We start from the raw sequence: 16,653 nt of genomic DNA, 5'->3' as shown, positions 1-16,653 counted from the left end.
TGAGTTGTGTGGTCAAATTAATGCTCATTTAGGCTTCAGGTGGTCATCCTGAAAAAAATACATGTTGAAGTGTGTTCATAAGTCCTTTGGTTTAGGTGTGACACTCAATTTGAGTTTTTATTGCTTTAAATGCATTTTCAGCCCGAGCTGAGCACGTTTTGTGAGTTTGAATGTATCTTCATAGGAATCAGTTGTGTGGTCAAATTAATGCTCATTTAGGCTTCAGGTGGTCATCCTGAACAAAATACATGTTGAAGTGTGTGCATAAGTCCTTTGGTTTAGGCGTGACACTCAATTTGAGTTTTTATTGCTTTAAATGCATTTTCAGCCCGAGCTGAGCACGTTTTGTGAGTTTGAATGTAGCTTCATAGGAATTAGTTGTGTGGTCAAATTAATGCTCATTTAGGCTTCAGGTGGTCATCCTGAACTAAATAAATATTGAAGTGTGTGCATAAGTTCTTTGGTTTGGGCGTGACACTCAATTTGAGTTTTTATTGCTTTAAATGCATTTTCAGCCCGAGCTGAGCACTTTTTGTGAGTTTGAATGTATCTTCATAGGAATGAGTTGTGCGGTCAAATTAATGCTCATTTAGGCTTCAGGAGGACATCCTGAACTAAATACATGTTGAAGTGTGTGCATAAGTCCTTTGGTTTAGGCGTGACACTCAATTTGAGTTTTTATTGCTTTAAATGCATTTTCAGCCCGAGTTGAGCACGTTTTGTGAGTTTGAATGTATCTTCATAGGAATGAGTTGTGTGGTCAAATTAATGCTCATTTAGGCTTCAGGTGGTCATCCTGAACAAAATACATGTTGAAGTGTGTGCATAAGTCCTTTGGTTTAGGCGTGACACTCAATTTGAGTTTTTATTGCTTTAAATGCATTTTCAGCCCGAGCTGAGCATGTTTTGTGAGTTTGAATGTATCTTCATAAGAATGAGTTGTGTGGTCAAATTAATGCTCATTTCGGCTTCAGGTGGTCATCCTGAACTAAATACATGTTGAAGTGTGTGCATAAGTCCTTTGGTTTAGGCGTGACACTCCATTTGAGTTTTTATTGCTTTAAATGCATTTTCAGCCCGAGCTGAGCACGTTTTGTGAGTTTGAATGCATCTTCATAGGCATGAATTGTGTGATCAAATTAATGCTCATTTAGGCTTCAGGTGGTCCTTCTGAACAAAATACATGTTAAAGTGTGTGCATAAATCCTTTGGTTTAGGCGTGACACTCAATTTGAGTTTTTATTGCTTTAAATGCATTTTCAGCCCGAGCTGAGCACGTTTTGTGAGTTTGAATGTATCTTCATAGGAATGAGTTGTGTGGTCAAATTAAAGCTCATATAGGCTTCAGGAGGTCATCCTGAACAAAATACATGTTGAATGTGTGCATAAGTCCTTTGGTTTAGGTGTGACACTCAATTTGAGTTTTTATTGCTTTAAATGCATTTTCAGCCCGAGCTTGAGCGCGCTTTCTGACTTTGAATGTATCTTCATAGGAATGAGTTGTGTAGTCAAATTAATGCTCATTTAGGCTTCAGGAGGACATCCTGAACAAAATACATGTTGAAGTGTGTGCATAAATCCTCTGGTTTAGGCGTGACACTCAATTTGAGTTTTTATTGCTTTAAATGCTTTTGTAGCCTGAGCTGAGCGCGCTTTCTGACTTTGAATGTATCTTCATAGGAATGAGTTGTGTGGTCAAATGAATGCTCATTTAGGCTTCAGGTGGTCATCCTGAACAAAATACATGTTGAAGTGTGTCCATAAGTCCTTTGGTTTAGGTGTGACACTCAATTTGAGTTTTTATTGCTTTAAATGCATTTTCAGCCCGAGCTGAGCACGTTTTGTGAGTTTGAATGTATCTTCATAGGCATGAGTTGTGTGATCAAATTAATGCTCATTTAGGCTTCAGGAGGTCATCCTGAACAAAATACAAGTTGAAGTGTGTGCATAAGTCCTTTGGTAATCAAACAGCACGAAGGTCCGGGACCGAACGGATGCCACCCGCTTGGCCCCGCCGGAGCAGAAGTAAGATCGGGCGGCCCGAGCCCGAGCCCGAGCCCTACCCCTACCCGAACCCGACCGCCCTAAAATGTCCCTCATTGCTTCGGGTTCGGGGCGCACGGCACCCGTACGGCGGAGAGTATCCAGGGTTACCAGTGAAGCGGAGGAACATCTCACGCCCACCCGCGCGAAATGTCGTACCGAGTTGTTTATGCCCACGGCACCGCCGATGCTGCACCGTTTCGGCGCGAGGGACGCTCCAAACGAGGAGTTTGGGTCGAATGTGAATTAAAGTGTTAGGTTTCGTGAGAGATCAATACAAGAACCACACACAGACACCAAAAACGAAGAGGGGTTTTATTGCCAGAAAGTTGGTCAGGTCGAGGTGTAAACAACTGAAAGCTAGTCAAAATGATCACGTTGAGGAGTGCAGAAATGCTGGAGCGTAACGGCGTGGCAGCAGCTAGCTCGGCAGGAAGGATCGCTGACGAACTGGCAACGGGTGGCTGTTCACGCTGTCTTTTATGGTGCAAGTGGCAGATGAGATGAAGACTCGCACGTGTGTAGGGGAGGCAGGTGCACTGATTCGAGAGGCGCCCAGCCCACACTGAAAAAGAGACAAAAAAAGGGAGGGGCGGCACCGTGGACACACAATGGTTTCGAACGCAAAGGGCAGAAAACGTCGGCTTCCAGCCGCGCGACGTTCCGCGAACGAATACTGAATCGTATTGAGACACGTTATCCGTGGCATCATAAACTCCGCGAATTTAAGTCAACATCTCTCTGCTCCCAAATAAAACAATCATCCCTATTCAGTCAACTGTAAACGAAGAAGTCAAGTCTGGGATTTTTTTTATGACCCTCTAAAAATAAGCAACAACATAAAATGTCCGCCCTGTGAACATGAGCTGAAATCGAATCTCAAACCAAATACATGTGAAAGCAAAAAAAATCGAAATATATCAATTTAGAATTCAAAGAACGTCGTGTCCCCATCACACTTTTTAATTGTCTTTTTTTCTTTTTTCTTTTTTTTTTGCATCGACACGCCTCAAAATCCTTCTGATGTGAGCGTTTTTAAAAAATCTTGGCTCTTTTGACTTTTTTGGGGGGTTCTTGGGACGGAAAAAATTGACGATGAATTGACAATATTTGCTGCTCAGAGCTGATGCCACGTTGTGTCACTCTTGTGCTTTCTGAAATGCGAGAGCCCTATTTGTCCATGCACGGCCAGCACTTTACGATAGCCTCTGCTGGTGAGAGTTGGCCATTGCAGCCTTCCATATGATTTCCTGTGACCCTCTAAAAATAATGAGATAAAATGTGCGTTGTGTGAACATGAGCTGCGCTTGAAACTACACCCAAATACAAGGAAAAGCAAAAAACAAAAATCTAAACGCACCAATTCAAAAGATAAATGAATGCCACGCCACCATCACACTTTTTCATGATTATTATTACAATTATTATTAATATCACTGCATAGGCAAGGCTCAAAATCCGCCTCATGTGAGCGTTTTTTCAAAAGATTTTCTTAATCTTGCTACTTCGGACTGGGCTTTTTTTTTGGGATATTGGGACAGAGTAACTTTATTATGTATTGACAGTGTTTGCTCTTCATCTCTTTTTCAACCTGGTGGACGCCCTCTCTTTGGCCGAGCATGACCTGATTTGTAGTCAGACGCCTCATGCATTGCGCCACGAACTCCACGAAATCAAACCACTATTTCTCTGTTCTCCTGTGGGGGAATTTGCCGCTCCCAAAAAGTTATTGTTACCTTTTTCAGTGTGGGATGGGCGCTTCTCTAATCAGTGCACCTGCCTCCCCGACACACCTGCGAGTCATTATCTCATCTGCCACTTGCAGCATAAAAGCCAGCCTGAAGAGCCACCCATTGTCACTTCGTCAGAGATCCTTCCTGCCGTGTCGACGACGCCGTACCGCTCCAGGATTCCTGCACTCCTCGAATTGATCATTTTGACTACCTTTCAGTTGTGACCACCTCGGCCTGTCTCGCTTACTGGCAATAAAACCCTTCTGTGCTTTTTGTGTCTGCGCGTGGTTCCTCTCTTCATCTCTCACGAAGCCGAACACTTTGCTTAACACCCGCGGTTCTCCCAGCGCTCCGCCCCAACATCCTCGTCGGAACAGCCTGAGCGCCGCAGCGGAGCAACTCCGGCTCGTCCGTGGGCAAAAACGGCTCTGTCCGAAATTTCTCACGGGCGGGCGTGAGCTGTTCCTCCGCTTCGCTTATCACACACACCACTCTCGGCCCTACCTGCCCCGCGCAACTCCGGCAGGGCCAAGCGGGTGGCATCGGTTCGGTCCCGGACCTTCGCGCGGTTTGATTCCCAAGTTTTTCTTCCCTTTGATTGCACACCGCGCCCCCTGTCCCTCAAAGCGAGGTGCATCTCTGGCGGAGCCGAGCGGGCAGCAGCTTTGCTCCCGGCAGGTCGTGTTGGTGTGCGCGAGGTCTTCCACCTCTTCGCTTGCAACACTCGCCTTTGCCGGCCCGCCAGGCACGGCGCAGCTCTGGCGGGGCCAAGCGACAGCGTCGGTTAGGTCCCGGGCGCAAAATCAAAAGGGAGGGTCGACACTGTGGACAAACAATGGACCCTAACACAAAGGGCAGAAAACTTCGACGCACACCCGCGCGACATTCTGTGAAGGAAAATACGCCACCCGCCTGACCTCGCCGGAGTTTCGCCGCGCCCGTCGGTCCAACGTGGCCCGGGTTGCAAGCGAAGTGGGTGAAAAGCTCACGGCCATCCTCGCGAAATATCGTACAATGCCGCTGCAAAACACGGCCCGGGCGCGGCTGCTCCTAGCGGATCGCAATGCAGCTCTGATCAGGGGGATCTTGCGGGAAGCCGGGAGGGGCGCGGGTGTCAAGCAACGGGCTAATAAACCTCGTCGAATACGCCCGCGACGGGCCGGTATAGAAGCGATGCCGCCAGTTTGTCCCCGCCGGAGCTCCTCCAAGCCAGGCAGGCCGAAAGTGGCGCGGGTTGACAACACAGGGTCCAAAACTTCAACGCACAACCAAGCGATCGTCCAGCTTTATGCAGCCTTGTACAAATTGTGTTTTCAAATTGTTCGCCCGAAACAGTTTTGTCACTCCCACAAGACAAACAAGCTATTTTTTTTCAGATGGCAGTGGAACTGATGAAGGCCTTCCCCAGACATTCCGTGCATCAATTTTAGAACATTATGTGGCGATGGAAAATAAGAGAACAAGACAATCGTCAGAAATACTGACCACAGCAGGTTTATTGGATGATGATCACCCATGCAAAAAATGTTTAATTGTGGCATCCAGAAATGATGCCAAAGATATATTTTGTTTCAAACTACTTCATGAAGAGGAAGTGTTGATACCAGGGATGAATTCTGAAAGCTTATGAGAAAGTCATTTTTTATGACTTGTACCACAACGAAAAATCTCGTGTTATTCACTGCTCCGATGAAAATAAAATGTCAAGATAAAATTTCAATCCCATATTTACACACTGTGAATTTTAAGTTTAATGTTCACTGATATTCCGTCATGTTGTCGTATTTGTTCTCGCCATGCACTGTGGCATGCTCTAAATGGCAAAACCACCTGGAAAAGGTCCTCTGACAAAACGAGTGATATTTACAATGGAAGAACACACAATTTATCTTGCATCGACATTGTCTTCATGATGCTTTGCATGCATCATTGAAATTGGGTTGGTTCAAGTAAAAGAAAAAATTTGAATTTTAAAAGCAACTTAGAGTTATCCTGATTGAAATTTCCGAACATATAATCTTGCGATGTTAGGGTTCTCTCCCCCCGGCCCCCTTTTGACGAGACCCAGTGCGAAAGGTGGTACCATGAGCAGTGTCTTGAGAAGAATTTGCATGAATTGAGCGGCCGAAGACTGGTATTGCTGCTGTGAGTGCACATCACAATGTTGGAAGTCATGTAGACCTATATCTAATTTTGTGAGTGTTGTTCTGGAAAAAAATTAATTCTCACAAGAAAATGACAGACATGTCAGCTGCTCAACCCGTATTGTTTTGTGTTTTTTGTTATTGTAAAGTGTCCTTGGGTGTCTTGAAAGGCGCTTATCAATAAAATGTATTATTAGTATTATTATTATTATTAAGTTGCCTACACTGGTAAAGTTTTTTAAAATTTGAGTTTTTATTGCTTTAAATGCATTTTCAGCCCGAGTTGAGCACGTTTTGTGAGTTTGAATGTATCTTCATAGGAATGAGTTGTGTGGTCAAATTAATGCTCATTTAGGCTTCAGGTGGTCATCCTGAACAAAATACATGTTGAAGTGTGTGCATAAGTCCTTTGGTTTAGGCGTGACACTCAATTTGAGTTTTTATTGCTTTAAATGCATTTTCAGCCCGAGCTGAGCACGTTTTGTGAGTTTGAATGTATCTTCATAGGAATCAGTTGTGTGGTCAAATTAATGCTCATTTAGGCTTCAGGTGGTCATCCTGAACAAAATACATGTTGAAGTGTGTGCATAAGTCCTTTGGTTTAGGCGTGACACTCAATTTGAGTTTTTATTGCTTTAAATGCATTTTCAGCCCGAGCTGAGCACGTTTTGTGAGTTTGAATGTAGCTTCATAGGAATTAGTTGTGTGGTCAAATTAATGCTCATTTAGGCTTCAGGTGGTCATCCTGAACTAAATAAATATTGAAGTGTGTGCATAAGTTCTTTGGTTTGGGCGTGACACTCAATTTGAGTTTTTATTGCTTTAAATGCATTTTCAGCCCGAGCTGAGCACTTTTTGTGAGTTTGAATGTATCTTCATAGGAATGAGTTGTGTGGTCAAATTAATGCTCATTTAGGCTTCAGGAGGACATCCTGAACTAAATACATGTTGAAGTGTGTGCATAAGTCCTTTGGTTTAGGCGTGACACTCAATTTGAGTTTTTATTGCTTTAAATGCATTTTCAGCCCGAGTTGAGCACGTTTTGTGAGTTTGAATGTATCTTCATAGGAATGAGTTGTGTGGTCAAATTAATGCTCATTTAGGCTTCAGGTGGTCATCCTGAACAAAATACATGTTGAAGTGTGTGCATAAGTCCTTTGGTTTAGGCGTGACACTCAATTTGAGTTTTTATTGCTTTAAATGCATTTTCAGCCCGAGCTGAGCATGTTTTGTGAGTTTGAATGTATCTTCATAAGAATGAATTGTGTGGTCAAATTAATGCTCATTTCGGCTTCAGGTGGTCATCCTGAACTAAATACATGTTGAAGTGTGTGCATAAGTCCTTTGGTTTAGGCGTGACACTCCATTTGAGTTTTTATTGCTTTAAATGCATTTTCAGTCCGAGCTGAGCGCGCTTTCTGACTTTGAATGTATCTTCATAGGAATGAGTTGTGTGGTCAAATTAATGCTCATTTAGGCTTCAGGTGGTCATCCTGAACAAAATACATGTTGAAGTGTGTGCATAAGTCCTTTGGTTTAGGCGTGACACTCAATTTGAGTTTTTATTGCTTTAAATGCATTTTCAGCCCGAGCTGAGCATGTTTTGTGAGTTTGAATGTATCTTCATAGGAATGAGTTGTGTGGTCAAATTAATTCTCATATGGGCTTCAGGTGGTCATCCTGAACAAAATACATGTTGAAGTGTGTGCATAAGTCCTTTGGTTTAGGCGTGACACTCAATTTGAGTTTTTATTGCTTTAAATGCATTTTCAGCCCGAGTTGAGCACGTTTTGTGAGTTTGAATGTATCTTCATAGGAATGAGTTGTGTGGTCAAATTAATGCTCATTTAGGCTTCAGGTGGTCATCCTGAACAAAATACATGTTGAAGTGTGTGCATAAGTCCTTTGGTTTAGGCGTGACACTCAATTTGAGTTTTATTGCTTTAAATGCATTTTCAGCCCGAGCTGAGCATGTTTTGTGAGTTTGAATGTATCTTCATAGGAATGAGTTGTGTGGTCAAATTAATTCTCATATGGGCTTCAGGTGGTCATCCTGAACAAAATACATGTTGAAGTGTGTGCATAATCCTTTGGTTTAGGTGTGACACTCAATTTGAGTTTTTATTGCTTTAAATGCATTTTCATTCCGAGCTGAGCGCGCTTTCTGACTTTGAATGTATCTTCATAGGAATGATTTGTTTAGTCAAATTAATGCTCTTTTAGGCTTCAGGAGGCCATCCTGAACAAAATACATGATGAAGTGTGTGCATAAGTCCTTTGGTTTAGGTGTGACACTCAATTTGAGTTTTTATTGCTTTAAATGCATTTTCAGCCCGAGCTGAGCACGTTTTGTGAGTTTGAATGCATCTTCATAGGCATGAATTGTGTGATCAAATTAATGCTCATTTAGGCTTCAGGTGGTCCTTCTGAACAAAATACATGTTAAAGTGTGTGCATAAATCCTTTGGTTTAGGCGTGACACTCAATTTGAGTTTTTATTGCTTTAAATGCATTTTCAGCCCGAGCTGAGCACGTTTTGTGAGTTTGAATGTATCTTCATAGGAATGAGTTGTGTGGTCAAATTAAAGCTCATATAGGCTTCAGGAGGTCATCCTGAACAAAATACATGTTGAATGTGTGCATAAGTCCTTTGGTTTAGGTGTGACACTCAATTTGAGTTTTTATTGCTTTAAATGCATTTTCAGCCCGAGCTTGAGCGCGCTTTCTGACTTTGAATGTATCTTCATAGGAATGAGTTGTGTAGTCAAATTAATGCTCATTTAGGCTTCAGGAGGACATCCTGAACAAAATACATGTTGAAGTGTGTGCATAAATCCTCTGGTTTAGGCGTGACACTCAATTTGAGTTTTTATTGCTTTAAATGCATTTGTAGCCTGAGCTGAGCGCGCTTTCTGACTTTGAATGTATCTTCATAGGAATGAGTTGTGTGGTCAAATGAATGCTCATTTAGGCTTCAGGTGGTCATCCTGAACAAAATACATGTTGAAGTGTGTCCATAAGTCCTTTGGTTTAGGTGTGACACTCAATTTGAGTTTTTATTGCTTTAAATGCATTTTCAGCCCGAGCTGAGCACGTTTTGTGAGTTTGAATGTATCTTCATAGGCATGAGTTGTGTGATCAAATTAATGCTCATTTAGGCTTCAGGAGGTCATCCTGAACAAAATACAAGTTGAAGTGTGTGCATAAGTCCTTTGGTAATCAAACAGCACGAAGGTCCGGGACCGAACGGATGCCACCCGCTTGGCCCCGCCGGAGCAGAAGTAAGATCGGGCGGCCCGAGCCCGAGCCCGAGCCCTACCCCTACCCGAACCCGACCGCCCTAAAATGTCCCTCATTGCTTCGGGTTCGGGGCGCACGGCACCCGTACGGCGGAGAGTATCCAGGGTTACCAGTGAAGCGGAGGAACATCTCACGCCCACCCGCGCGAAATGTCGTACCGAGTTGTTTATGCCCACGGCACCGCCGATGCTGCACCGTTTCGGCGCGAGGGACGCTCCAAACGAGGAGTTTGGGTCGAATGTGAATTAAAGTGTTAGGTTTCGTGAGAGATCAATACAAGAACCACACACAGACACCAAAAACGAAGAGGGGTTTTATTGCCAGAAAGTTGGTCAGGTCGAGGTGTAAACAACTGAAAGCTAGTCAAAATGATCACGTTGAGGAGTGCAGAAATGCTGGAGCGTAACGGCGTGGCAGCAGCTAGCTCGGCAGGAAGGATCGCTGACGAACTGGCAACGGGTGGCTGTTCACGCTGTCTTTTATGGTGCAAGTGGCAGATGAGATGAAGACTCGCACGTGTGTAGGGGAGGCAGGTGCACTGATTCGAGAGGCGCCCAGCCCACACTGAAAAAGAGACAAAAAAAGGGAGGGGCGGCACCGTGGACACACAATGGTTTCGAACGCAAAGGGCAGAAAACGTCGGCTTCCAGCCGCGCGACGTTCCGCGAACGAATACTGAATCGTATTGAGACACGTTATCCGTGGCATCATAAACTCCGCGAATTTAAGTCAACATCTCTCTGCTCCCAAATAAAACAATCATCCCTATTCAGTCAACTGTAAACGAAGAAGTCAAGTCTGGGATTTTTTTTATGACCCTCTAAAAATAAGCAACAACATAAAATGTCCGCCCTGTGAACATGAGCTGAAATCGAATCTCAAACCAAATACATGTGAAAGCAAAAAAAATCGAAATATATCAATTTAGAATTCAAAGAACGTCGTGTCCCCATCACACTTTTTAATTGTCTTTTTTCTTTTTTCTTTTTTTTTTGCATCGACACGCCTCAAAATCCTTCTGATGTGAGCGTTTTTAAAAAATCTTGGCTCTTTTGACTTTTTTGGGGGGTTCTTGGGACGGAAAAAATTGACGATGAATTGACAATATTTGCTGCTCAGAGCTGATGCCACGTTGTGTCACTCTTGTGCTTTCTGAAATGCGAGAGCCCTATTTGTCCATGCACGGCCAGCACTTTACGATAGCCTCTGCTGGTGAGAGTTGGCCATTGCAGCCTTCCATATGATTTCCTGTGACCCTCTAAAAATAATGAGATAAAATGTGCGTTGTGTGAACATGAGCTGCGCTTGAAACTACACCCAAATACAAGGAAAAGCAAAAAACAAAAATCTAAACGCACCAATTCAAAAGATAAATGAATGCCACGCCACCATCACACTTTTTCATGATTATTATTACAATTATTATTAATATCACTGCATAGGCAAGGCTCAAAATCCGCCTCATGTGAGCGTTTTTTCAAAAGATTTTCTTAATCTTGCTACTTCGGACTGGGCTTTTTTTTTGGGATATTGGGACAGAGAAACTTTATTATGTATTGACAGTGTTTGCTCTTCATCTCTTTTTCAACCTGGTGGACGCCCTCTCTTTGGCCGAGCATGACCTGATTTGTAGTCAGACGCCTCATGCATTGCGCCACGAACTCCACGAAATCAAACCACTATTTCTCTGTTCTCCTGTGGGGGAATTTGCCGCTCCCAAAAAGTTATTGTTACCTTTTTCAGTGTGGGATGGGCGCTTCTCTAATCAGTGCACCTGCCTCCCCGACACACCTGCGAGTCATTATCTCATCTGCCACTTGCAGCATAAAAGCCAGCCTGAAGAGCCACCCATTGTCACTTCGTCAGAGATCCTTCCTGCCGTGTCGACGACGCCGTACCGCTCCAGGATTCCTGCACTCCTCGAATTGATCATTTTGACTACCTTTCAGTTGTGACCACCTCGGCCTGTCTCGCTTACTGGCAATAAAACCCTTCTGTGCTTTTTGTGTCTGCGCGTGGTTCCTCTCTTCATCTCTCACGAAGCCGAACACTTTGCTTAACACCCGCGGTTCTCCCAGCGCTCCGCCCCAACATCCTCGTCGGAACAGCCTGAGCGCCGCAGCGGAGCAACTCCGGCTCGGCCGTGGGCAAAAACGGCTCTGTCCGAAATTTCTCACGGGCGGGCGTGAGCTGTTCCTCCGCTTCGCTTATCACACACACCACTCTCGGCCCTACCTGCCCCGCGCAACTCCGGCAGGGCCAAGCGGGTGGCATCGGTTCGGTCCCGGACCTTCGCGCGGTTTGATTCCCAAGTTTTTCTTCCCTTTGATTGCACACCGCGCCCCCTGTCCCTCAAAGCGAGGTGCATCTCTGGCGGAGCCGAGCGGGCAGCAGCTTTGCTCCCGGCAGGTCGTGTTGGTGTGCGCGAGGTCTTCCACCTCTTCGCTTGCAACACTCGCCTTTGCCGGCCCGCCAGGCACGGCGCAGCTCTGGCGGGGCCAAGCGACAGCGTCGGTTAGGTCCCGGGCGCAAAATCAAAAGGGAGGGTCGACACTGTGGACAAACAATGGACCCTAACACAAAGGGCAGAAAACTTCGACGCACACCCGCGCGACATTCTGTGAAGGAAAATACGCCACCCGCCTGACCTCGCCGGAGTTCCGCCGCGCCCGTCGGTCCAACGTGGCCCGGGTTGCAAGCGAAGTGGGTGAAAAGCTCACGGCCATCCTCGCGAAATATCGTACAATGCCGCTGCAAAACACGGCCCGGGCGCGGCTGCTCCTAGCGGATCGCAATGCAGCTCTGATCAGGGGGATCTTGCGGGAAGCCGGGAGGGGCGCGGGTGTCAAGCAACGGGCTAATAAACCTCGTCGAATACGCCCGCGACGGGCCGGTATAGAAGCGATGCCGCCAGTTTGTCCCCGCCGGAGCTCCTCCAAGCCAGGCAGGCCGAAAGTGGCGCGGGTTGACAACACAGGGTCCAAAACTTCAACGCACAACCAAGCGATCGTCCAGCTTTATGCAGCCTTGTACAAATTGTGTTTTCAAATTGTTCGCCCGAAACAGTTTTGTCACTCCCACAAGACAAACAAGCTATTTTTTTTCAGATGGCAGTGGAACTGATGAAGGCCTTCCCCAGACATTCCGTGCATCAATTTTAGAACATTATGTGGCGATGGAAAATAAGAGAACAAGACAATCGTCAGAAATACTGACCACAGCAGGTTTATTGGATGATGATCACCCATGCAAAAAATGTTTAATTGTGGCATCCAGAAATGATGCCAAAGATATATTTTGTTTCAAACTACTTCATGAAGAGGAAGTGTTGATACCAGGGATGAATTCTGAAAGCTTATGAGAAAGTCATTTTTTATGACTTGTACCACAACGAAAAATCTCGTGTTATTCACTGCTCCGATGAAAATAAAATGTCAAGATAAAATTTCAATCCCATATTTACACACTGTGAATTTTAAGTTTAATGTTCACTGATATTCCGTCATGTTGTCGTATTTGTTCTCGCCATGCACTGTGGCATGCTCTAAATGGCAAAACCACCTGGAAAAGGTCCTCTGACAAAACGAGTGATTTTTACAATGGAAGAACACACAATTTATCTTGCATCGACATTGTCTTCATGATGCTTTGCATGCATCATTGAAATTGGGTTGGTTCAAGTAAAAGAAAAAATTTGAATTTTAAAAGCAACTTAGAGTTATCCTGATTGAAATTTCCGAACATATAATCTTGCGATGTTAGGGTTCTCTCCCCCCGGCCCCCTTTTGACGAGACCCAGTGCGAAAGGTGGTACCATGAGCAGTGTCTTGAGAAGAATTTGCATGAATTGAGCGGCCGAAGACTGGTATTGCTGCTGTGAGTGCACATCACAATGTTGGAAGTCATGTAGACCTATATCTAATTTTGTGAGTGTTGTTCTGGAAAAAAATTAATTCTCACAAGAAAATGACAGACATGTCAGCTGCTCAACCCGTATTGTTTTGTGTTTTTTGTTATTGTAAAGTGTCCTTGGGTGTCTTGAAAGGCGCTTATCAATAAAATGTATTATTAGTATTATTATTATTAAGTTGCCTACACTGGTAAAGTTTTTTAAAATTTGAGTTTTTATTGCTTTAAATGCATTTTCAGCCCGAGTTGAGCACGTTTTGTGAGTTTGAATGTATCTTCATAGGAATGAGTTGTGTGGTCAAATGAATGCTCATTTAGGCTTCAGGTGGTCATCCTGAACTAAATAAATATTGAAGTGTGTGCAAAAGTTCTTTGGTTTGGGCGTGACACTCAATTTGAGTTTTTATTGCTTTAAATGCATTTTCAGCCCGAGCTGAGCACTTTTTGTGAGTTTGAATGTATCTTCATAGGAATGAGTTGTGTGGTCAAATTAATGCTCATTTAGGCTTCAGGAGGACATCCTGAACTAAATACATGTTGAAGTGTGTGCATAAGTCCTTTGGTTTAGGCGTGACACTCAATTTGAGTTTTTATTGCTTTAAATGCATTTTCAGCCCGAGCTGAGCATGTTTTGTGAGTTTGAATGTATCTTCATAAGAATGAGTTGTGTGGTCAAATTAATGCTCATTTCGGCTTCAGGTGGTCATCCTGAACTAAATACATGTTGAAGTGTGTGCATAAGTCTTTTGGTTTAGGCGTGACACTCAATTTGAGTTTTTATTGCTTTAAATGCATTTTCAGCCCGAGCTGAGCACGTTTTGTGAGTTTGAATGTATCTTCATAGGAATGAGTTGTGTGGTCAAATTAATGCTCATTTAGGCTTCAGGTGGTCATCCTGAACAAAATACATGTTGAAGTGTGTGCATAAGTCCTTTGGTTTAGGCGTGACACTCAATTTGAGTTTTTATTGCTTTAAATGCATTTTCAGCCCGAGCTGAGCACGTTTTGTGAGTTTGAATGTATCTTCATAGGAATCAGTTGTGTGGTCAAATTAATGCTCATTTAGGCTTCAGGTGGTCATCCTGAACAAAATACATGTTGAAGTGTGTGCATAAGTCCTTTGGTTTAGGCGTGACACTCAATTTGAGTTTTTATTGCTTTAAATGCATTTTCAGCCCGAGCTGAGCATGTTTTGTGAGTTTGAATGTATCTTCATAAGAATGAGTTGTGTGGTCAAATTAATGCTCATTTCGGCTTCAGGTGGTCATCCTGAACTAAATACATGTTGAAGTGTGTGCATAAGTCCTTTGGTTTAGGCGTGACACTCCATTTGAGTTTTTATTGCTTTAAATGCATTTTCAGCCCGAGCTGAGCACGTTTTGTGAGTTTGAATGTATCTTCATAGGAATGAGTTGTGTGGTCAAATTAATGCTCATTTAGGCTTCAGGAGGTCATCCTGAACAAAATACATGTTGAAGTGTGTGCATAAGTCCTTTGGTTGAGGCGTGACACTCAATTTGAGTTTTTATTGCTTTAAATGCATTTTCAGCCCGAGTTGAGCACGTTTTGTGAGTTTGAATGTATCTTCATAGGAATGAGTTGTGTGGTCAAATTAATGCTCATTTAGGCTTCAGGTGGTCATCCTGAACAAAATACATGTTGAAGTGTGTGCATAAGTCCTTTGGTTTAGGCGTGACACTCAATTTGAGTTTTTATTGCTTTAAATGCATTTTCAGCCCGAGCTGAGCACGTTTTGTGAGTTTGAATGTATCTTCATAGGAATGAGTTGTGTGGTCAAATTAATTCTCATATGGGCTTCAGGAGGTCATCCTGAACAAAATACATGTTGAAGTGTGTGCATAAGTCCTTTGGTTTAGGCCTTACACTCAATTTGAGTTTTGATTGCTTTAAATGCATTTTCAGCCCGAGCTGAGCTCGTTTTGTGAGTTTGAATGTATCTTCATAGGAATGAGTTGTGTGGTCAAATTAATGCTCATTTAGGCTTCAGGTGGTCATCCTGAACAAAATACATGTTGAAGTGTGTTCATAAGTCCTTTGGTTTAGGTGTGACACTCAATTTGAGTTTTTATTGCTTTAAATGCATTTTCAGCCCGAGCTGAGCACGTTTTGTGAGTTTGAATGTATCTTCATAGGAATGAGTTGTGTAGTCAAATTAATGCTCATTTAGGCTTCAGGAGATCATCCTGAACAAAATACATGTTGAAGTGTGTGCATAAGTCCTTTGGTTGAGGCGTGACACTCAATTTGAGTTTTTATTGCTTTAAATGCATTTTCAGCCCGAGTTGAGCACGTTTTGTGAGTTTGAATGTATCTTCATAGGAATGAGTTGTGTCGTCAAATTAATGCTCATTTAGGCTTCAGGAGATCATCCTGAACAAAATACATGTTGAAGTGTGTGCATAAGTCCTTTGGTTGAGGCGTGACACTCAATTTGAGTTTTTATTGCTTTAAATGCATTTTCAGCCCGAGTTGAGCACGTTTTGTGAGTTTGAATGTATCTTCATAGGAATGAGTTGTGTGGTCAAATTAATGCTCATTTAGGCTTCAGGTGGTCATCCTGAACAAAATACATGTTGAAGTGTGTGCATAAGTCCTTTGGTTTAGGCGTGACACTCAATTTGAGTTTTTATTGCTTTAAATGCATTTTCAGCCCGAGCTGAGCACGTTTTGTGAGTTTGAATGTATCTTCATAGGAATGAGTTGTGTGGTCAAATTAATTCTCATATGGGCTTCAGGAGGTCATCCTGAACAAAATACATGTTGAAGTGTGTGCATAAGTCCTTTGGTTTAGGCCTTACACTCAATTTGAGTTTTGATTGCTTTAAATGCATTTTCAGCCCGAGCTGAGCACGTTTTGTGAGTTTGAATGTATCTTCATAGGAATGAGTTGTGTGGTCAAATTAATGCTCATTTAGGCTTCAGGTGGTCATCCTGAACAAAATACATGTTGAAGTGTGTTCATAAGTCCTTTGGTTTAGGTGTGACACTCAATTTGAGTTTTTATTGCTTTAAATGCATTTTCAGCCCGAGCTGAGCACGTTTTGTGAGTTTGAATGTATCTTCATAGGAATGAGTTGTGTGGTCAAATTAATGCTCATTTAGGCTTCAGGTGGTCATCCTGAACTAAATAAATATTGAAGTGTGTGCATAAGTTCTTTGGTTTGGGCGTGACACTCAATTTGAGTTTTTATTGCTTTAAATGCATTTTCAGCCCGAGCTGAGCACTTTTTGTGAGTTTGAATGTATCTTCATAGGAATGAGTTGTGTGGTCAAATTAATGCTCATTTAGGCTTCAGGTGGTCATCCTGAACAAAATACATGTTGAAGTGTGTGCATAAGTCCTTTGGTTTAGGCGTGACACTCAATTTGAGTTTTTATTGCTTTAAATGCATTTTCAGCCCGAGCTGAGCATGTTTTGTGAGTTTGAATGTATCTTCATAAGAATGAGTTGTGTGGTCAAATTAATGCTCATTTCGGCTTCAGGTGGTCATCCTGAACTAAAT

This window comes from Hippocampus guttulatus, chromosome 5 (assembly GCF_054856545.1).
Source record: "Hippocampus guttulatus isolate MCC_2025c chromosome 5, RoL_Hgut_1.0, whole genome shotgun sequence".
In the NCBI taxonomy this organism is placed as follows: Eukaryota; Metazoa; Chordata; class Actinopteri; order Syngnathiformes; family Syngnathidae; genus Hippocampus; species Hippocampus guttulatus.
This window is presented reverse-complemented; position numbering follows the sequence as displayed.